The sequence below is a fragment of the Pithys albifrons genome, chromosome 4 (genome assembly GCF_047495875.1).
Source record: "Pithys albifrons albifrons isolate INPA30051 chromosome 4, PitAlb_v1, whole genome shotgun sequence".
In the NCBI taxonomy this organism is placed as follows: domain Eukaryota; kingdom Metazoa; phylum Chordata; class Aves; order Passeriformes; family Thamnophilidae; genus Pithys; species Pithys albifrons.
This window is the reverse complement of record NC_092461.1, coordinates 32,263,122-32,285,549: the sequence shown is the minus strand read 5'-3', so window position 1 is coordinate 32,285,549 and position 22,428 is coordinate 32,263,122. Positions and strand designations below refer to the sequence as shown.

Sequence of the window (22,428 nt, the reverse complement as noted above, 5' to 3'; positions counted from 1 at the left end):
AAGAGGAAAGAGATATAGAAATAAATGTTTGAAGTAAAGCTGTAAAACAGCTTAAATTTTGGGTTACTTCACCTGTAAAAAAAAGGTTGCTTTCTACAAACAATTGAATCAGAAGAAACGTAAGTCTACTTGGACATTTCTCACAAAAAGATTCATCTCTGTTTGGTAACCACGCATAGTGCACACCACTAGAATATTTCTACATATGGGAAGAAGAAACTCTTAGTCAAATGGTTCCCAGGTTTTTTTAGAGCAAACCTTCCTGGCAGTCCATTACTCCCCTCAATCTGAGATCCATCCATCCCAATTCCTCCCATCATTTCTGTATCAGCAGGTTCATCTCCTGATCTACGTCCTCTCCCCAGAACACCAAATCTCCCTACACTTTGCTCTCTTCTCACCTCCAAAATGTGCAGGTGATACTGGGAATCAGTAGAGGTCAGGAGAGAGGAACAGAAAGTACAGAACTGCAAGTACCACCAACTCACCTGATTGACTGCATGATGAGTGACTTCAGATCAGTTTGGCCTGACTTGTACTGTGGACTGAGTAATTGGCTAAGTAGAAGTGGGAGGCTGTGTAAGAACACATGGCACAGCTACCATTTCAAGATCATTCCCAGTCCCAGTCCCACCTCCTTCCTGAAGAAATGAAGACAGCAGTGGTGGTAAAACAGGAAGAGGAGGCAGGAAGCAAGCAGAGTATTTGAGCCACGCCATCCTACATTTTACCTGCAAGATTTCTTGCTTTGATATTTGGGTACTCTGGATTAGACCACACACATTAGTGAAGGAAGAGGAAAATTAAGGCCAGGGTAGAAGAACAAATCACTATAATTCCAAATGCTTCTCAAAGCACAAATGCTTTTAACACCTATTTACATGAATTATAAACGTCTTCTTGGAGTAACAGCAAGAGCAATGCTGTAAGTGCTATTTAAGATACTTGGACTGCACTGAAAATATGTACAGCTTCTGCATTAGTGCATATATTAACCGCTCTTGTAACTTTACTGTCCTATAAAAGCGTTCAGTACTGATAGAGCAGATTGTTTTGAAGTTGTAATAGAAGAAAATCAGAATTAATTTAATAAACTAAATTTTCAGTAAACATCAGGAAGCCTCCCCATTAAAATCAAATCTCCTTCAATAAGGTCATGCCAGACAAACAGGAGCTGCAACATCACTGATTACACATCAGATCTTAATGGTTTTCTGCCTCTAACAACTAGACCAAGTCTACTTCCCTCTAAGAGACCCACTATTTAGCAATTATTTCTTCCCACCACTGGCTTTAACAATTCCAGTCTTCCAGCACCATTTTCACCTTCTCCACTGCCATCTGCTAGCTCTGCAATAAATTCCCAAAAATATACACCATATAGGCTTCCCTGGAGAGGAAAAAGGAAGCATTTTCCCAGTAAAATATTTTATGCACTAGTGTTTCATTTAATGTCTTCTGAGCAACATGAACCTGTTGGCTTCTGCACCTTAAATTTATTAAAGATCAAAACAAGCTTTACTGTCCCAGCATGAGAACATGAGATATCCCTCAAATGACCCATCGTGATGTTTGTAATCTGTTCTGAGACAGCACTGCGACAAATAGCACTACACACAGTGCTAATTCCAGATTGGTGCTAATAAAAACAGGAGTGGTAATAATATCTAGTTTTCCCACTGGCTGTGATTGTACTGAAGTACAAATGATACCTAGAGATTGTGCAAAAGGAGATGGGAATTTTATTTTCTTCTATGATTCACACTATCTTCTTTTGCCCTTAGGATTGCTCCTCTCTGGTGACAGCAGAGACAAGTATAGCTGATTTTCTTTATGGCTACCACTTAGTGACATGTAAGTGCTAGTTGCTTTACCCAGAGAAGGATGTCAAATGCTAAACAAGTCACAGCACGAAAAGTGAATTAACAAGAAGAATCCATGGGTTTCATCCTTAGCAAGCTGAGCAGTTTGCTGATACGATACACAACAACCAAAGACCTCCAGCACAGAAAAAACCCTTATCTGAACAGCATACTGATGTCCATCTCATGTTCTGGGTGACAGGTTCTGTGAAAGTAATTTTCAGACTCAATGGCTGACATAAGGATAACTTCATGGTCTCAGCATGAGCCAGATTTCCCCTTTGTTGAAGATATTTTGACATACTGAAGCACTTCAGGTACACTGCAGAATGATAGATCCATCATGATTACATACATTCTACAAAAAATCCTTCTACAGCATGTTGGCTGACTGGATCCACATTTCAAAACTATCTAAATAGTTTTAGATATATACAATGTAGACATGCAAATACAATTAAAAGCATCAACTTTTTGAATTACAATCTACATCAAAACTCACATTGCTCTAAAATAAGAGGCAAAACGGCCCAGGGGGATTGTGCTTTTTGGATCACTCAGATCTTGAGCACAAGGTAAGCATTCAAAACAAAATAAGAAAGAAACACAAGCAAACAAAAAAATCAAGCAGAATTAATTGCAGTTTCTGGCTCTGTATCTGTCTAACATTCACAATTTACTTGCTTTGTGTGAGACAGTTTCTTGCATCAATGAGAGACCTGTGTTTGAGAAGAATCTCTTGGAGTTCATGAGTTACACTGTGCTTGCAGAGTGCAACATAAATGGACTGTAATAGACATTTTATTATTTTTTTAATGTAGACATTCACTCACCCAGATTGTGATAGACTTTTTATTTGTAACAATATTTGGCCTTCTGCAGCACCTTGCATCTCAGCGTGGCAGAATACACTGCAAGCATTTAATTAAGCTTTATGATGTCCCATTGAAGTTGGCAGGTAGGTATTTCATAACAGCATCAGGTGTTTTAAATGACTTACAGACACACCAAAACTGATCATTAGGCTAGGGGCATCAGTGGGACTGCAGAAATGTCATTGCCAGCTCTCTAGGGTGACTGCCTGGGCACTGTCTGACTTGGGAATGTCTTGTGTGCTGTGTCAGGCAGCAGTAAAGCTGACAGGTAGAAAGGAAGTTGAAAAAGAGTGTGTGATGACAATCTTCCCAGGATTTAAGGTGACAGAATTCAGAGTGTCTAGCCTTTGGCTTCATTCACTGAAGGACAGAAGGCTATAAGATTATTCTCCATCTCAGAAGAGGCTGTGAACAACCAGAGCATCCATGTGTTCTGTTCCGTAATCCAGAAAGGCATCTTGAAACAGAAGGTCAAACCCTCGCCCACACGAGCTGGCAGAACTGGCTGTGGAGCTATAAACTGGCATATTACATGCAATTCAGAAACATTCCCTTGGCTGTCATAATCTGTGGCAGCACAGCACCTGCCTCACTAAATGACAGAGATATGTGCATCCTCGGACAACAGAAAGAAGGAAAGAAAAGGATGGAGGTCAACACGGAGCTCTTACTTATGCTCTATAGTGAAGTCTCAGCCCGCTGACTAATAGAATCAAAATTCATTTGGGGTTTTATTCACACATCCCCTTCATAATAATATTTGTGTCTACATGTAACTCTTAAAATCCTCCCTGAATCTGTCCCTTTTCTTCTGCTCTAGATTTCTGGTAACTCACTCACTTGCAAAGGTGACTTAAGAGAGCTCACAGTGAGTTTCTAAGCATCTTTAGCTAATATCTTCAGCTTTGTTTGCCATATTTCAGTGACATAAAGCCAGAGCTGGCAATCTGGTAGGTGGCAGTTTCCTGTTCACTGCTCAAGAGACAGCTCTGAATCCCAGCCCAGGCCAGACTTCTTTGCTCATAGGAGCCAAGCCATTCTCTGTCACATACTATGGTATCCAATCTTTCAAAATGAGGCAACAGAACTTCCCGGCTTTGTAGACATGCTCTGAAGTAGAGCATACACCAGATTAATGAGGTTTTGCATAGGTACTGATGAACTAAATGTTACCTAAATTTGACATTCAGATTAACAAAGAACTCTGAGTCTGAGGTAATACTTTATTTGCTGTGGTCTTAACTCCTCCACCTCAGCTTTCCAATCCAACAAAGCATGCAGTAGCATCTGAAGGAGAGGTCAGATTTTCAGGGTTCCTTGTGTACCTTCCACACTGCTGTGCTGATACAGACTCCTTAAGCATCTTACTCATTTCTCTTATTTACTCCTTTTTTCCATAAGCCTTGATTGAGTAACAGCACAGGGAACAACAACTCCAAAGGACAGAGTGGAAAGGAACACCTGCCAGATAAATATAACTGGTACATATGCACACATCTGAGCCAAGCAGGGTGGGCAATTAACAAAATCATTTAAGCCAGCCCTTCCAAGCTCTTTGCAGGCAAAAGCAATTGGGACATTCTAGCCAATCACTACATACAAGAGATTTAATGATCTCTTGAAGAAATAGATTACTGCAGGATTTCATACATTTTAAGGGGGTTTTATCTCTGCTCGTAGAGGAATGTTGTTAGGGGCTATGAAGTATCTCTGCCTATTACACAAGCACACTTTGCATTAGTAGAATAATTTGGCTAATGTGCTGCATTTGAAGACCAACAAGGGCTAGGTAAACAGCAATAAGGAGTAGCTTTTCTGTCACTTCTTAAAAGCTGCAGTCTGCTTCACTGTATCCATATTTTACAAATGTGTATGCTGGCATTTCTAAGTAAGATTTATGGTGGCTTGCTAAATGCAGAGGATTGCCTAAAATAACTATCAAGCACTTAGCCTAGCCTGGCTTTCCTGAGACCTAGAAGCATGTTTGTGGGACTAAGCACCTGCAACACATTAGAGATTCAAAGCATATAAAATCAGGATACCTTTTTCAACTGTATTATGTCAAAAGGCCTTAAATAACCTGCCTAGGATCTTGACTGAGACCATAACCAGTCCTTTATTTTTGCTGCATACCTTGTTCTTTGGCTTTGGGAAAACCACTGCCTGAGACATGTCACAGCAAAGCAGTAACTGAAACACTTTCTGTTGAAAAATCCCTGCATATACCACCCTCCCCCCCAAAAAAAAAAGTCATAAAAGTTTTTGCATCATACTACTTGGACAACACCTAATACTTTGGTTATTCTTTGATTACTCTTGAGAAGGAATGCTGGGATCCATTCTCTGTACAAGCTTTTACTACTGCAGAGCACAACACGCAGGTCAGGACAGATATCAAGTACTTCCTTTCCTACCTCATTATATTTCTTCAAGTGGAACACTGATGTAAAGATAAATGGGATGAGGCTGTTCAGCAGAACACAACATTCTCTGGGAACTATTCCCAGGTAATGTAAATTGACAGGCATTCACTGACCTAAGCAGAGAGAAGCCAAGACAATCTACAAAAAGAACCTGTGTGACATTTTGGACCTAGCTCTCCTTCCCAAGGATATGAGCTTTCCTAGGAATCTAGTATCATTTCAAACTTGCTGGAAACTATGTGTGGGAAGATCAGCAGCAGATCCCAGAAGACTTAATATCAATTTGTCAGTTCCTGTGAGATTCTCAAGTCAAGATTCAAGAATGGCAAGGTCTTCCTATATCCTTATGTTAAGAATGATGTTTCCCTCAAGAGGAGCCTTAAGCCATTGAAGAGCCGTTTATCTCCCTACCCTCAGCTGGGATTTTGTTGGTGCCCTTCCCAGTCTTTTAACATGGAAGAAAGCATCATTGTCAGAAGGGGAAAGCAAAGATATTTTTCACCAAGTAGATAAAATCCAAAGTGTAACCCAGTGTAACTTCCCTTGCTCCCTGAAACATGGAGGGGGGGGGGGGGAGGGTGTTATCTCAGAATCCTGAGATCAATTGACTTGGAAAGATACGATGAGGATGGTGAGCACTGACAATTTACAGGAACACAGAAACAGTTTTATTTGCCTCTGGATGAGGACAGGAAAAAGAGAAACAAAGGAAAAAAAAAAGAAAGAAAGAAAAAAAAAGGCACACATAGGGACAAACGGTCCTTTCAGGACAGCAGCCTGAAATAGGTTTCATGTAATCTTTATATTCTGCAAAGGTGAAATAAATCTGAGGGACATCAGACAGGACACAGCAACCCAGACAACCAGAGGTCCATTTTCTTCCCACATTGTCTGTCTGAAATAGCCTTGTGAGGGCTTCATGTCGTTTGTCACCTCCACCTACTCATGCCTCCTGGGGAGGAGTACAGATAAGAGGTTGGCATCCCTGCAAATTCTTCATAACTCTCTAATACCAGCAGCATCTGATAACCTCCATCGGTTTAGGCAGTAGGAAGATGACAGGCAAAACAAAGAGAGAGAAGCAAGAGCATCACGAGGGTCTGAGGGTGTAGAAGGCTGGAGCAGGGAAAGCAAGAGATAAAGTGGGGAAGGACTGATGAATTCCCAAAAGTGAAGTTTGATGTTGATTTTCTCTTAAACCATTCGGGGTGGGCAGCTGCCTTAGGCCAACCCCACAGACACCAGGAGTAAAACCCATTTTGCTGTGTAACTTGAGGGCAAATCCCATTTGAAGAAGAGGTACAAGCAGAGATCACAGAAAGTGGATGCACACAAATCATTTTGCAACAAAATGCATTCAAATTTATAATTTCCAATGTTAGCTGGGGATCCTTTGGACATAGTTCTGAATGTAGAAGCACCACAGAGAGAAACAATGGTGCTATTCAGTTTTTATCTTAGACATCTCCAGGCTCTGGGCAGTCAGTGCCACATGACAGAGTAAACAGTCAGCCAGGTTTCTGATGATGGCAGAGTAGATTTCTTCCTTCCTCAAACTGAAGCCTTTCTGAAGGCTTTTTTCAGCTTGGCCATAAATTTCTCTTCATGCTAATTTATTGCTCTGTGCCCTGTGGATTCATGTGAAGATGGCTTCATAGAAGAACCTGCAACCACTCCTATGCCTCCAGTGGCATAAACAAGATTTAGTGTAAACAAGGATGAGACCGAAGGGAGAGCACCAGTGGGAAGTCTCATGACTGAATTAGTACAATGACAGCCACTCTGAAATTTGTCTTTTCTAGCAAAATGATGAGGTAACCTGAATGTCTCCATGACAACACAGCCCAACCTTGTGTTACAAGATGCTTATGCAAGAAAGCCTCTAAAAGTACCGTGCCTGTGGAAAGCCTTCTTACAAACAAACCTCACAGGGCTTCAGCTGCTTCCCCTACCCTATTAGTATTATTTCAAAATGTTTGTTTTTTTCTTTTCTGAAAGTTCAGACAAAAAAGGAATTTTACATAACCTTCTGACTGAATTGCTGCTTGTTACTTTAAATTAAACAGCCATGCTCAGAAATGTTGACTAACATAGAATCATAGAATCCTCATAAAATGGTTTAGTTGAAAGGGACTTTAAATATCTAGTTCCAAACACCTGACATGGGCAGGGATACCACTCACTAAATCAAGTTGCTCAGAACCCCATCCAATTTGACTTTGAAGACTTCCAGGGATGGGTCATCCACAACTTGTCTGAGCAATCTGTTCCAGTGCATCACCACTCTCACATCAAAGAATTTCATCCTAATACCTAATCTAAATCTCTCCCCTTTTAGTTTAAAATCATACCCCCTTTTCCTATCACTACCTACCCATGTAAAAAGTTGTTCTCCCTCCTTTTTGCAAGCCCCATTTAAGTACTGGAAAATAAACCATTTTACTTGTGTCAAAGTACTTAAACCTCATGGCTTAATACATTTTTGTGTTTCCAGAAGAGCTGTGTTGATTGCTAGTCACCATAGCAGTACCAAACATCAGAAGACCTATTCTCCACAGTATATGTTACCTTAAATATAAACTATCGAATTTAACCAGAATATGCTGTAATACAAGGTTCTTCTATGGTAAAAGAGGACACTTTTACATCAGCCAGGTTCTTGCCCATGTAAGAATACAGCTGCCTACATGAAGATGTCTGATGCCATTGGAGAAGCCCCAGGTTTCCCTGCTGGCCTCCAGCTGTTACTCCAGAGGAGACCAGGGCTCCTACAGGTCTAGTCACATTCAGCTTTGTGTGAATAACTCAGACACCAGAATAAGTGAAGGCCCTAAAAGCTAGTGGTATCTGTCACTGCCAGAGTCAATAAATAGCCTTCAGATGTCAGGATATCACCCCATAAATCTAAACTAGTTCATATCCATAGTAAAAAATAAGTAATAAAAGAAGTAATCAAGTGCTTAGCTTAGACCCCATCCCTAGGAAGGGCCTAGACCTTTCCAATTTTGGGTCCATTCCACTGATTTTGGTTTTATTAGGAAATTGCAGAAGGTCTGAAACAAGAGCAAAAAAATGGGACTCAAGTCAGTCCCTTTACCTGCAGGTTGGCCGAGTTTCCCAGCAAAGCTTTCCGCTAGGATCACAGAAACACATGTGGAGCAGAATACTAAAATATGTCTTATTAAATCAACATGACTGGAGAATTAGTCTGCAAACAAATAAGCCAGGCAGGGCTTATATAAGCTTTAAAACAATCTATTATCAGAGCTGAGGAGTCCCTAATTAAACTAACTATGGAAAATAGTACTTAATGAATCTGTAAATAAATACCAGTAGGAGAGATGGCAGGGCTAAAGAATACCTTATCAGGCAAGGCCTGATCTCCAGAGGAGAGTTAAAAGGAGAAAGGCAAGATTAGAACTAACTGCTAGAGCATCCCAGCTCACTAATGGACATCCCAAACACCCAAGAGGACACCCACAACTTTCTACCTTCCTCCACTAGCTTTTGCCATGCACCTTCATCTCTGGTAATTTCTGTGGAGTGTAACATCACTAAACATTCAAAACATTCATCAGTTCAAACATCCTTTGAAGTCTCTCCTTACACACACTGTGTGTAAACCACTGCATACATTCCAGTGAATTCTACCCTGACATGGCCTTTGATTAGAAGGGTGTGTGCCAAGTCCAAGAAACAACAACTACAGAAAGGTCCATGGAAAAAGTTGCCTGAGTTCACAAAAGCAAGAATGTCACCCAGGAGAAGCCAAGCCAGATAAAGGGTATACAAAAGCTCCATAGAGGCCAAGACTTCAGGTGAGTCAAACAGGATGTAAAATTTAAGGTAAGCAGATGCTTTCTGGGGGAGCAGGGTTGTTCATCTTCCTCTTGTGGGACACGGCTCCACAATAAAACCATTTGAACAGTCTGTTATGGATGCCACCCATCGCTCTGCCCTGTTACTTTATGAGCAATACCATCATTTTCACAGCATCACTTCAGGAAATTCAAAGGTGCCACAAAACCCCCAACAAACCAAATCCAGTCACCAAAAGAAACAACCCACACTTCCACCCATGCCTGCATATTTTTCTCCCTCTTGGTTCTTCAGTAGTTCTCTTCAACATGTTTAAAGTTAGCACTTTACTTGGAGGATTTCCTTTTCTTCAGCCATCCTCGGTCACATCCAATAAACAGAGAGCTAGTTAACAGCAAATTGAATTTCATTTTACTTGCTCTGCAATGCTATTCCCAAAAGTTTCTGCAGTTGAACTGTGCATTGGAGTTGTACCCTTCAGGAAAGATAAAATTTCCCATATTGCTCATGGCTTTCCAAATTGACTTCTCTTTCACTGCTGGCTACCCTTTCTCAAGGGTTGGAGCTAGACAGTAAGTTTATCATGGATCTTTTACTTCCAGCTTGCTCTCAACTTTTATTTTTTTTCCTCATTTTTAAAAGAAAATCACATTTCTGGACTTTCTCATCCTCAACAGTCAAACCCACCTGAGCAGCTGAATCTATTAACTGACCCAAACCAAACAATCCTAAATGGATGAGACTGTATTATATCTTAAGCGCAACGTCGCTACAACAATCTAGCACTACAGCAATCCTTTCCCACCTACTATCTGGAATAACTCCTGCTGCTTCAGAAGCAGCAGACATACCCAGGAAGAAAAAACAAAACAAAACAAAACAAAACAAAAAAACACACGAACCCCCCCACCCCAGACTAACAAAACAAGTCAGAATAGTCTCATATTAGAAAGTCTAATTCCATTTCTGTGATTAGCATAATACAACTGTGTACAAGCCCATAACTTACAGGACAACTTTACACAAGCCACTGAGCTGGAAACTCAACTAGGGGATCAGCAAATAAACAAACAGATTATTCTTTTCATTTTGTTAGAATAATTTGTTTCAACAAGGGTTTATTACATCACGCCTCTTTATGGATACTAATATGCCAAGATACTCAAGGAAAGCTCAGAGACTACCATTCGTTTCCTCTTGCAGTAAGAGATGAAATACTATTTTGAAAGCTCCATACAGCATGGATTTCCTTATTTATCAGTAAATATTTTAACGGTTATCTTTGTCTCAACCAGATAACTAAAACAATATGATGGTGAGAACAGAATGCCATTATCATGGAGAAGACCATACATTAATGAAGCTACAAATTATCTGGTATTTCACCTCCTTTTTGTCAGTTTTTGACAGCTGATCTTGACACCTCATTCAAACAGGAGTCTTCAATGCATTTCAATTACAGGAAGACAATAACCAAAATTTTGCACAATAATGAGCTCATGTCAAGACTGACAGACAGCTAGGAGATTTGAGATGTCTCCTTGCACAGAGAACAATATTGATCTGTAACATCTATTTCCAACCCTTACTTTATCCCTTTATTCTATTCCAATGCAAAATAACTTTTTCTTTCTTTCTAAATCGGCTTTCTCTATCTTCATCCTTTCTTAGCTCAAATGACTTACCAGTCTCAGCCAGCTTGCTCTCCTGGGTAGTGTCTTTTAAAAATAAAGATACGTGCCTTAGGAGGCAGAGTGTTTATAGGAGAAGCTCACCACAGCCTAGATTATGTTAATTGGTGGGAAGGACTAAGATCCCAAACATGTGCATACATATTCATCTACACCCACAGCATCACTGACAGCATTAGGTGAGCTCCTCTTGCTGCCGGTGCTGGCTCATGTGAAAGCATTTCATTTATGTGTATAATATTGAAGCTTGGTTTTGTTTCGCTTCTTCTTCTGAGAGCAGAATGATGGGGATAGTAGCTGAATAAAATTTTCTTTGAGATAACTCCATTTTGCAATAATGAGATTCTGATATAATATATAGTTGATCATGGTGACTGTCAGCCTGAGTTAGACCTGGAAAAAGGGCATTCAAATGGGCTTTTTCTTCTTTTTCTTTTACCTGGAACAGAACTGTTCTGTTTTCTGTTTGCATTGCAGACCTGGTGTTTGACAAAATGAGAGTCTAACACCTGAATTTGGAGTTATAAGTGATTAATTCCCCTAGAAAAGCAAAAAAAAACCCCTACAAACAAGCAACACAGAGGGCTCTTGATGTCTTTTATAATGTTTTGTACATTTTCATCTCTGTGCAGCTGTTTTGGGGAATAAAAAGGCATAAGGGCTGCTTGTTGCACCTGAATCTGGAGAGCTGCTATGAGTCTTTCCTGAGATCAAAGGGATGTGCTACTTTTTGCCAGCTGATGTCCTTTCTAATTCAGAAATCTTCTGTTTACGGATAAAAATAGCACTGTGGTGACAAGGCTGTGTCCAGCCCTTCTCCCCACCCCTGAAACAAGACAGCACCTGGCAAGAACCCGCTGGTGTTAATGAGGTGATGTGCAAACACCAATTGTATCAGCTGCTCTGCTCCTGTGCAATGTGACTTTTCCTCTTGCCCTCTCCGCACAGAACCATGCAAGTGCCACATGTAAGGACATGCCACTAGTTGTGCTTCTCCTGTAATTTCCAACCTCAGGTGCTGAGCTTTTCCTTTTTACTCCCTTCTGTGAGAGGAGGTCATATTTCCAAAGAAATGCATTTAAAACTTTTATTTTTTTTAACCTTTAGCTCTTTCTATTTTTATTACTGAAATGATTTTCAAGCATTCCTGTCCCATCCTCATTATCCCTGTCCTAACTTTCCAAGTCTCAGTCACACAGAAGCAGACTGGTTTGGGTTTATTTAATTTTTTACAAGCAGAAGGAGAGAAGATGAGTCTATCACTTTTTATCTTCCTGCAGGATTTAATTTATTCCTTACTATCCTCTTCTGGGTCATTTCAGTAGGGGTTACCTGTGTGGACTTTCACTGGTTAAAACAACAACAAAAAACCTTCTAACCTTCAACAGTTATTTACTAATGTGTGTTAATACTTAGCTTACATACTTCTGTTCTCTTTGTGGTGCTACCTTTCTTTTCTTCCAAGTATATTTATCAGCAGTTATTTCTACCCTAATTTCACTAAGCAAGGTCTCAGGCTCCCAATTGTCTTAGCATATCTGCACATCCTATTCTTCATAGCTACATAATTGAGGGCTGAAGCATTGCTCTTCATCTAACAGAAGCCCTGAGAAGACCATGGAAGAGCTCTTCCTTTTTAAGAGAGAGCAGCCATGAATGTTTCTTTCTCATGTTTTTGATCCCTCAGCAGGCACAGCCCAGACCCACAAATATCTGCTTTCAAAGGAAAGCACATCACTGATGCTCAGTATCCCATAGCTGCAAGACCACTGTCATTCCGGTAACAGTCCTAAATTAGCTGGTGAGAGCTCACCACTCCAGCACAGACCAACATGTTTTTATTTGGAATACACCTACATAGTTTCCAAACTTCCCCTACATAATAGAATTTGAATTATAGAATGGTTTGGGTTTGAAAGGACCTTAAGGGCCCTGCTGTTGTGGGCAGGGACACCTTCCACTAGACCAGATTGCTCAGAGCCCCATCCAAACTGGCCTTGAACACTTGCAAGTGTGTGTGAATGAGGTGATGGATCTTACACTTGCTTTAAAAGTAATTCCTGGGTTTACTTAAGGGTTTCTCAGTCATATGGGAGCAGAGTTAGGAAGGAGGGAAACAAGTAATTTGATCTGATTAATATTTGGGTTTTTTCAGTTGATTTTGGCAGGGCACTGCTATGGAATGGAGATCTGTGTCAAACAAGATCACTACACATATAAACAAATAACTAGGATGCTCACATTTCTGCTCTTGGAAAAGCCTGAGGTAAAAAAAAAATATAGCGGGCAGATTAGGCAGGATGAACTAGGCAATGAGAGCTGAAGGCTAAATCAGAGAGAATCTCAGTCCCAGTGTTGCTCTAAGTCAACATGCCTATAACCCTTCCAATTAAGTGATCCAGATGAGTGAGAAACATGAAGATTAAACTAAAGTAGCATTCAAATATGTGTAGTGGCTCACTTCTAAATGTAGCAAAACAGGAGTTGCTGTTCATGGGAAAAAGATTCCAAGTATAAGTGATCCATTTTTTTCAAAGGACATTGCAGACTACTCTAAATTCTAACCCCAGAAAGGCTGCAATTATGTATTTAAGAAAGCAGATGGCTAGGACGGAATGTGGTAAAAGAATATAGGATAATGAATGCTCTGGAGAACATTCTTCCTTTCTCATAAGTCCAGACAGTTATTCAAAGAAATTAAGAGGTGAGGAATGAAGGCAGATCAAAGTAATGTCATTTCTAACTCACCATGTTATTAAACTGTAATTAATTGCCATAAAATGGGGATGATGCCAAAAAACAGCAGAATATTAAATGAGACAGAGTATCTACACAGATATCAGGAGCACCCACACTTATTTTTAATGATGATTAAAATTTTTAATTAAAATAATTCAGCCTGTCAAAACATTAAGAAAAGATGCTAAATCTCATGCTGTAGGGCTTAAGAGAATCTCCAAATATTAAGGACTCTGGACAAGTCCCAGCTCACAGAGCCGATTATTCACATCTTTCCATCACTAATTCTGACATTTCAGTCCTAACCCTTGGTTTCAAATGGATAGGGCTGGGCCTCTGCTTCTCTTGGGCTAATTGGAATTTTTGAGCCCTAAACCATACTGTCCTTGTGCCTGGAGTGTCCGAGAACTGCAGCTCCAGAAGGACATATTGTTACTCATTACCTCAAAATATATCTTCATGAGCAATTGTATATGACTATTTGTCAGCCCAAAGTCAAGAGCAGAAGATAAATTATGTCCAATTATCTCCTGTTGGCTTCTCTGATAAAAGAATTTCTAGCTTCTCTTTAAAATAGCTTCTCTTTAAAACTTCTCACCTTCCTGGTTTCCCATTAGCTTGCTACTGAGTTGGTAAAAAAAAAATCAGAGAGGCTTACCATGGAGACATGACTATATAGAAATGGTGTGACATGTGGAACCAAGGACTCAATGCAGAGATATTATCTTTTTTTGGTTCAACTCATGGGAACTCCAGAAATGCTTTCTGTCTCACACGCATATTTAACCTGGTGATGTTAACTACAATGTACTTCATACCCTCAGTTAAGTGCTGAGGCTAATGAATTTAACATTCAGATCAATAATCCCTTGAAACAAATTTAGGGTAGGGCAAACTGTAATATACTGAAACCCTGGGGACTCAACTTGCAGCTCTTCAGAGCAAGTACAGCACAGGCATTGTAAAGCCTGTCTCAATCACACTACTCTGCCAGCATGGTCTAGTCTTATTCTGGGGAAACTGCTTCCAGGCATGACAGAATAAACCTCCTCCCTCTTTAATTTGAATCCTTAGGGTGCCAATTAGCACCAGGTGATAGGAACTTCAGTTTGGTGAGAAATCAATTGTATGCCCAAAGGTAGAGCTAAAAACTCATTTCCTGTTAGGATAAAAAAAAATCATGCAACTGTGTTATTGCAAAAATTAGAAATCCCAGCAGAACACACAAACTTGAATGCAGCTAACTTTAGTTCCTGAACTTTAAGTAGATTAATTTTCTAGCTGCTATTAGGTTAAACTGTATAAAGATCAAACTTTATAATAAAGTTGCATGTTTTGTTACTAGGTCTGGTTAGTAAGTTCTATCAGATTTTCTCCTGCATGTGTAGTAGTTTTAAGCCAACAGCAGAAGCAAGTAAGAGACAGCTAAAAAGTATATTTGTCACTGACATTTGTGTTGTAGGAAAGTGCAGAAGGTTACACTGCAGGAACAGAAATTACTCCAGAATAACTTTTGGGCCACACATAGCTTTCTTTTGTTTACTCTTTCCTTTTTTTTTTCTCTTTAAAGTTGTCTCCTGAGCTGATTTACCCACCATTAGTTAGATAGGGTTCCATTTTAACATCTGCTTTGCAGGGTGGGAATCAGAAACCTTTCAACTTTATTTTCAGAGGAGATAAATGTTTCAAATCTCCAACAGGCCAGTGTGCCTTCAGGTGCCCTGCAGTTGTGGTCTACAGCTCTCAGAGAAGACAGAGAAAAGCAGACCTTTCATTCACATCTATTGAGTGCTTTGTGGATCTGAGACTGAGACCTGATGGCTGTAGATCAGAGGTACTAATCTGTAATGTTCTCTTTGATGGCTCACCAGACCCACGATTAACTAGAAGCTGTTGTCAGGCTCGTCCAGCTGTATTTTCCAATAACTAATTCCTTCCTCCTGCGGGAGCTCAAGATAACAAAATCATCTCTGATTCCTTCTTCTTGCACACAAAGTCTTCAGGCACTGGTACCTTTGTATTGTAGATGCAGCCATATGTATTTACACAAAGAGGTTCCAGAGCAACTGCATCTGTGCAACAAACTTTCTGCAAACTCATCTAAAGGCAACATTAATTTGATCTTTCCTGGTGTTACAAAGTGCTGGGTAGGACAGAATGGATTGGATGTTTCCTTCCAACTACCTACACGTTCCTGGATTTTGCTGGACATAAAATACATGTAACTCTCAGCAATATGCTCTGTACTTGCATATGCTCTACTGTGAGTCAACGGGATTTCAGATTGAGAATCCTCAAAATCAGGAACTGCAAAATCCTTCTTTCACTCCTATTTCATCCATGATGCCCCGGAAAAAACAATAGTTACTCCAGGTACTTAACTTACTGCACACAGTGTATCCTGTTTACAGCTTTTTGTTTTGAAGGGTCAGAGCAGCTGAGTGTCTAGATCATATTTAACCCAGGGAGGACACAGAAATAAGCAATTCCTCTTGCAGTGTTACCAGAAAGGTTTTCATGGGGAAAGTTTAAGAGAAACATAAGCACTCCATAACTGTATTTTCTGTATCCTGGTTCCTCACACAGCACAGCTACAGCAGCCACAGGGATGCTTTTCATTAAAAAAAATCAATGAATAATGTATTCACAATCACATGGTAGACTCTCAAGATCAGTTCTCTTGTCCTCCTTGTGTTGATCTTAAACCACATCACCTCAGATCAATCTGCCCAAAGGGTTTTGTTCCATGAAATACTAAGAGCAGTTTTGGAACTAGTGTGGATCTCACATTGAAGTTGGACTATCTGGGGGTTGAGAGTCTAAAAAGTGTTATGTGAACCCAGTGACTGTACAGAACTTCCCACTCCCTGCCTCTAGCATTTCATTAATTTATGTTTCCTCCCTTAGGTGCTCAGTGAAACAAAGGCTGAAAAGGTTTTCGCTTCTTCTTCCTAAGGGTAAAATTACCATTAAGTAAAACAATCATACTTTCTCTCTTAATGTAATGAATTTATCACTATTTTAATCAAAGTGAAACCACTTCAATAATGTACAGGAGGAGAGCTACACCACTGTGCTTTTGTGAACATCCTCATACCAAGAGACTAAGTTCTTTGGCTCACATTTGAAGTTCTGGTTCTATATTTCCTTTAGGCAGAAAGAAGAGTTAAATCTCCCAAACCTCCATAGGTGCTTTGACCACTGACCTGTTGGATTAAAGGGTGTCATAACATATTTCTGTGTCCTGCTCCAGGCCAGATGTGTAAGAGGTGCTCCAAGCCTTTCTACCAGACAGAGACATGCAAGTAGATGATCACCATGAGAGACTATTGATTTGGTTAAACATGTAAGTAAATCAGGATTTATAAAACTGAGGCACTTCTAAACACATTCAAGAGAAGTAGTGACTGCCTGAGGAATGTGCCTCCCAAAACTCAGTGTCTACAATCATAGTACTTCCACAGTAAGGCAGTTGAGCAGAGATTTACTGAGCAATCCTACCAAAGCAAGCAGTTAGAAAGGTTTACTTACTGAAGTCCTTCTGTTCACTTATCTCCATTCATCTTTGGTTTTCCAGAGCTGGTCCTTCTGCCTTTATGATTTATTTCAAGCAACCACATGCTGTTAACAAAAAGAGGTTTCTGTACTAGTTGACCTGTATCCAAGGAGGGTGAAAATATCGTTCTATCATTAAGAGCAACTTGTGCTGCTCCCCATTTGATGTGGTGTTTACTGGCCAGTTTTCACATGTGACTGTCCTGTGAAAGTGGGAATGAAAGCAGCTTCTCAGCTGTGCACCAGAAAAGCTGGATATGGTGCTAAGAAGCATACTTTACAGAGGTTTTATCCCACAAGGCTGATTAGCATTCATTTTTCAGTATGATCCCCGCTAAACTTATGATCTTATGTTGATCAGATCATTCTTTCCATTCTGCCTCTGACGCCGAACTGTGCTCAGCTGGTTTGTTAGAGTTGTTGCCTTTTAATTTTAGCCAGGATAGAAATTTTTTCTTCTATATATGTTCTTTCTTTAACAAAACCCTCTCCTATGGTATTTCCACCTTCAGCTGCACACAGGTAAAACCCTCCCTCTCTTCATCTCATTTCTGCTCTTTGGCTACCAGAGGTTTCCTTTTGCACATTCAGCTGGCTGCAGCTAAACTGGGCACATTGCTCTCAGAGATCTCCCTTTGATCATTTAATCGTTCTCTACATACCAGAAACAAGTTCCTTTAAGCAGACTTACATTTTATGCTCCATCACATTTAGCTGTCTCATTAGTATCTTAAAACAAAACCGGTTCCTGCTGCCCTTCGACCACTTAACAATAAGGGATTAAGTGAAACACTGTTGTGGTAGTTTTGATCCAGGCCTTCCCTAGTAACCAGTTGTAACTAGGCAAAGGCCCATTTCCCAGGTATTCCACACTTGTTTTTTTTACACAAGAGAGTGTAACTAAGAAAGATAAGTTGCTGTTCTTCTGGCAAGGCTTGGGAGCAGGGAGTCCCGGCGTCGGTCTCTTATTGGACTCACTCAGGAGATCATGAAAGAGAGAGAGTAAGAGGAGCTGGTTGTCTCTTGAGAGTTGTTAGTGAGATTGTATTTTGCCAGTTTTTTAAAGAGTTTTGATTGTATTTGTCTGTTTTGTCCCTCCTTTGTCCCTGTTTCCCCTTCCCTTTTCCCTTTTTCCCTGGGAGCTCCTGATTGTGTGTACAAATTGTATGTGTAGTTGTAAATATTAAAAAATATATATATTCTGATTTAATCCAGTTTCTTTCAAGTTTTCAGTTTCCTTTCAGTTTTCTTTTGGGTTTTTTGGTTTTGGGGGTTTTTTTTCCCCTTGCTTTGAGGAGTGGGGGGAAGAGAGGGCAACTTGGGCTGGGCGGCCAAGTCAAACCTAGAGAACTGTGTTGCTCCCAGCTTTTCTTCAAGTGATGACCTCCACCTCTCATTCTGACATGATAATCAGGATGTTACCAGAGTAGGGATACAGTTCTACAAAGTGCCTGCTGGGAACACTGTGACTCTGCTGCTCCTCACTGGTGCTCTGCCCAGGTGCTGTCACATTCCTCTATAATGTCCCACTTAAATATTGGTTCTTGACCCACAGACATCTGCAGAGTTGTAATAACATAGGGCTTCTTAATCACTGCTCTAACTCACCTGTTACTACCATGAATCAAGACAAATACATAAAGGTAAATTTTTTTTTGAAGGATGGACAATCTCACTTTTTTCCATTTTATAACTTGCTCCACTGGCTCCATTTGTGTTACGAAATCATGATTTTAAGAGTATGACAATATGTGTGTGTGCTATTTGAGAAACCTTTGTTTCAAGGCTTGAAATGAACAAACTTCCCCTTCTTTATCAGATTAATATTTTCAGTTCATAGACAATGTCCTTATATCTGGGATTACTATGAGAGCTCTGAAAAAACATTATCCAGAGTAATACTGAGGACCAGACTCTATCCAAGTAAAAAGCATGTATCTATCCTCTCTCTAAAGAGCCTGTGAAGCCAGTGAGGGTGCAGCCAGGGTGCTCCTGACAGAGATAAATTACTCTAGAGAAGGTTCTGTCTTTCTACAGAAAAAAATGTTTGCCAAACAGACACGTTCAGTGGTTTCAGACAAGTATCCGAAATATAGCAGTATGAACCTGGACTTTTAAGCATGTCCATAATTTTCACAGTTGAGACTTAAGGATATAAACTCCTGTAAATTCATGAAAAATAATGAACTTCTGTTTTTGTGGATATAATCATTTCTGATTTCTTCCTTTTCTTTACAACAGTAAGCTTTTACACTGAAATGCCTGCATAACCTTTTTTCTTCCACCTTTTCTTCCTTTATGCATTTCAGTTTCAGGTATCACAAGCAAACTTTGAATTATTTTTTTCCCCCACACTTTTACATTAAATCCATTTGATATGCAGTGCACATCCTTTAAAAGTCACTTCAGGGATATCTTCTTGCTTTGCTGTTATGCCTTTACAATGTTATATAAATCAATAAGAACTTCCTTGGTTGTTTTTCATGTTAAACTTCCTGCACAATTACACCTAAAAGGGAAAGAAATTCCTACAGAGGAAGCAATGTACTGTGGCCCTACAAGACTCAGATTTACAGCTGGGGTTTCTTTCTAGGTCTAGTAGTTTTTGTTTGTAGGTTGATACTCTTCATGGAAAAAGATGTTGGCATATAAGCAAGTGATCTGAAGAAAAAGCACACGGTTCATTTTCCTCATTCCAGTGCATCCTATTAAGGTAAAAGTTAATGAATAAGTGAGGTCATGGTTTAAGCATCGCTCAGATTAGTCATGAACTAAATCTGTTCCTAAGAAAAAGTTCCCAGTGGTCTGTGTAAAAGATACTCTCTGTTCACCCAGACCTCCTAAATGGCTAATTATCACCTTGCTTGTTTTTTTTTTGTTTTGTTTTGTTTTTTTGTTTGTTTGGTTTTTTTGTTTTGGGTTTTTTTTTTTTTGAATGCTAGGTAGCAAGGAGGACTGCTGCTCCTCAGCATAAATTCCCTCAGTTGTGACAGCTGACATGCTGTAACTGCCCTATAGCAGAGCAGCACCACATCTAATGCCTGTCACCACCTCTCAGGAACATGAAATCACTACAAAATTAATGAAAAAGGCCACAAAATATAGTCGTCATCTTTGTCTAAACCTGAAATAACACCATCTTATCCACTGTAGATACCCCTTAGATACTTTAGTTACAGTTGCCACTGTGGAAAAAGCAAAAATTATTACTTCTGTGGACTGCTACTTTCTTTTTCCTGCCTTTTCCTCCATGTTAACCTCCTTGATTTGTGTGTAGCTTTTGAGAAGAGGGTTGGGGCTGAGGGGAGAATAAATGGACTTCTATTTCCTCAGCTCCACTCCCTTTCTTTGATACGGCCTTCTTCCCTGGCCTGGGTAGTGTTCTCTCCTGAGTCCTACATACTCCAGCATTCTGGTTTACCATGTTGCAGAAAAATTTAAAGCAGTAGAAGTGAAGGCAGTGCAGCTCAATTACTTAGGAGAAGGTGTGCCCTAGAAGAGACAAGCATAGGAGAGGGTGAGGAGAGAGAAGACAGCAGGATTGGGAAGAGTTCCTTCAACCAAACAACAATCTTGGCTGTTACCAAAGAAGGGCAGTGATGCTGGGGAAGGGTCTGGAGCACAAGTCTGATGAGGAGTGGCTGAGGGAACTGGGGGTGTTTAGCCTGGAGAAAAGGAGGGTCAAGGCAGGACCTTCTAGCTCACTACAACTACTTGAAAGGAGGTTTTAGCCAGCTGTGGGTCAGCCTGTTTTCCCAGGTAACAATCAATAGTACAAGAAGGGGCCTCAAGTTTCACCACGGGAAGTTTAGACTGGGTATTAGTGGAAATTTCTTCACCAAAAGAGTTGCCAAGCACTGGAACAAGCTGCCTGAGGAAATGGTGAAATCACTAACACTTGACATATTTAAAAGACGTGGATGTGGTGCTTAGGAACATGCTTCAGTGTTGAACTTGGTAGTGTTGGATCAACAGTTGGACTCAATGGTCTTAAAGGTCCTTTCTGACCTAAATAATTCCATGATTCTCTGTACATTAAATTCAGTGGAGCTACTTCAGAGGTTTTAATCAGGTTGCCATCCTGTGCCCTATTGAGTACAGGCTCCAGTATATAGCCAGATGTACACCTGGACTATTCCATTCCTGCTGGGCATGATGCTGGAGCAAGATCCATCTTCATCTTAATTCTGCTCACAGCTGTCATTGGCATCTCCACAGGACACCTTTAGTCCCAGGCTGTTCTTGTGAAACTAATGACTTGCTAATCAATAGTGTTCTGTCCATGTTGTTCAGAATGCCTGGCAGGACTATACATTTGAAAAGGCAACATGTTGGAGAAAGAAACCATCTTATATTACTTTTTCTTATGATGTTGAAGTAGTACCTGTTTTGAAGAATACAGGGAGCTGAATATTTCTGTCTGCAACACCCCCTTCTGAAAGGATAGTTTTGATCTAATCTTGCTAATGATGTCTGCCATGCCAGTGTTTTGCTTAGACTCATAGAAACTGAAGGAGTGAAGTTTTAAAATAGCTTGAAACAAAGCACAGGTAGTAAAACACCTTAAAGGAATGAAACGTGGAAGAAGAATAAAGAGACTTAGCTCACCCAGTCAAAATGAAGGAAAAGAGAGGTGAAGGGAAAATTAAAACCTGTGACTATTTTTTCAAGTAAAAATTAGATAAAGAACTAGTAACAAATCTGTGTCCTGCATTATGAAGACCAAAGCAATACATAAGACATACCAGATGTCACCTGCAGACACAATGATCCATGTGAGAAGGAGATTAGGGCAAAAAATCCAGCTTCAGAGGAGGAAATACTAAGTTTTAGAATGCCGTACTTGGCAAGACAGAAGTGATCCTCCAGTTTTAACTGTTAACATTGCTGATGGGACTTCCTTTGGAAACATATAGGTTTACAGGAAAGAGTGAACTCAAATGATTTAATGAGGCCTGAAGCTGGCACAGGTGGAAAACTTGCAGCTTCTTGCCCATTGAGACAAATCAAAGAGAAATATTCAGCACCTGGCAATGGGAGTGGCTGAGAGATGCCAATCTCCTGTTCCCAGGTTTCTTACATTTCTATTTTCCCCAAACTGCCCTGCACAGCAGAGGTATTAAATAATTAGTCAGAAATAGAAAGGAAATAACAATGTGAAGCCTGGCCCCTGCACTGATGGATGCAGCTAAGCTGTAGCACAGGGAGGAGAGATCTCTGTGTTCCCAGGGAGAAAACAGTATATGCTTTCTCTGTAAATTGTTCTAATTATGCTCTAAGTACTGTACCTGGAGGAAATCCTTCAGATGCTCTGCACTGAAGACTCACCTTTAAATGTTGACGAACAGCTGCAAATTGCTGTCAGAGTCATTATGCTACTGGTGAGAAGGTCACCAGCCAGCTCAGTACCAAAGCATAACACCCCCTCAGTTTCCTTGATTCACTTTTCTTTGTTTTGCAGCTT

At 40.2% G+C, this 22,428-nt stretch overlaps 1 protein-coding gene across 3 annotated transcripts in view; it reads right to left on the bottom strand.

Annotated features, from left to right (window-relative positions):
• Positions 1-10,711, bottom strand: part of FAM135B (family with sequence similarity 135 member B) — a 289,327-nt gene extending 278,616 nt beyond the window's left edge. Inside the window, exon 1 of one of the 3 annotated variants that reach the window (XM_071553796.1) lies at positions 10,665-10,711. The gene's annotated coding sequence lies outside the window, so the exon portion shown is untranslated. The remainder of the gene's footprint in view (positions 1-10,664) is intronic. The other 2 variants (XM_071553792.1, XM_071553793.1) reach the window with 2 other exon arrangements.
• Between the last annotated feature and the right edge of the window lie 11,717 nt (positions 10,712-22,428).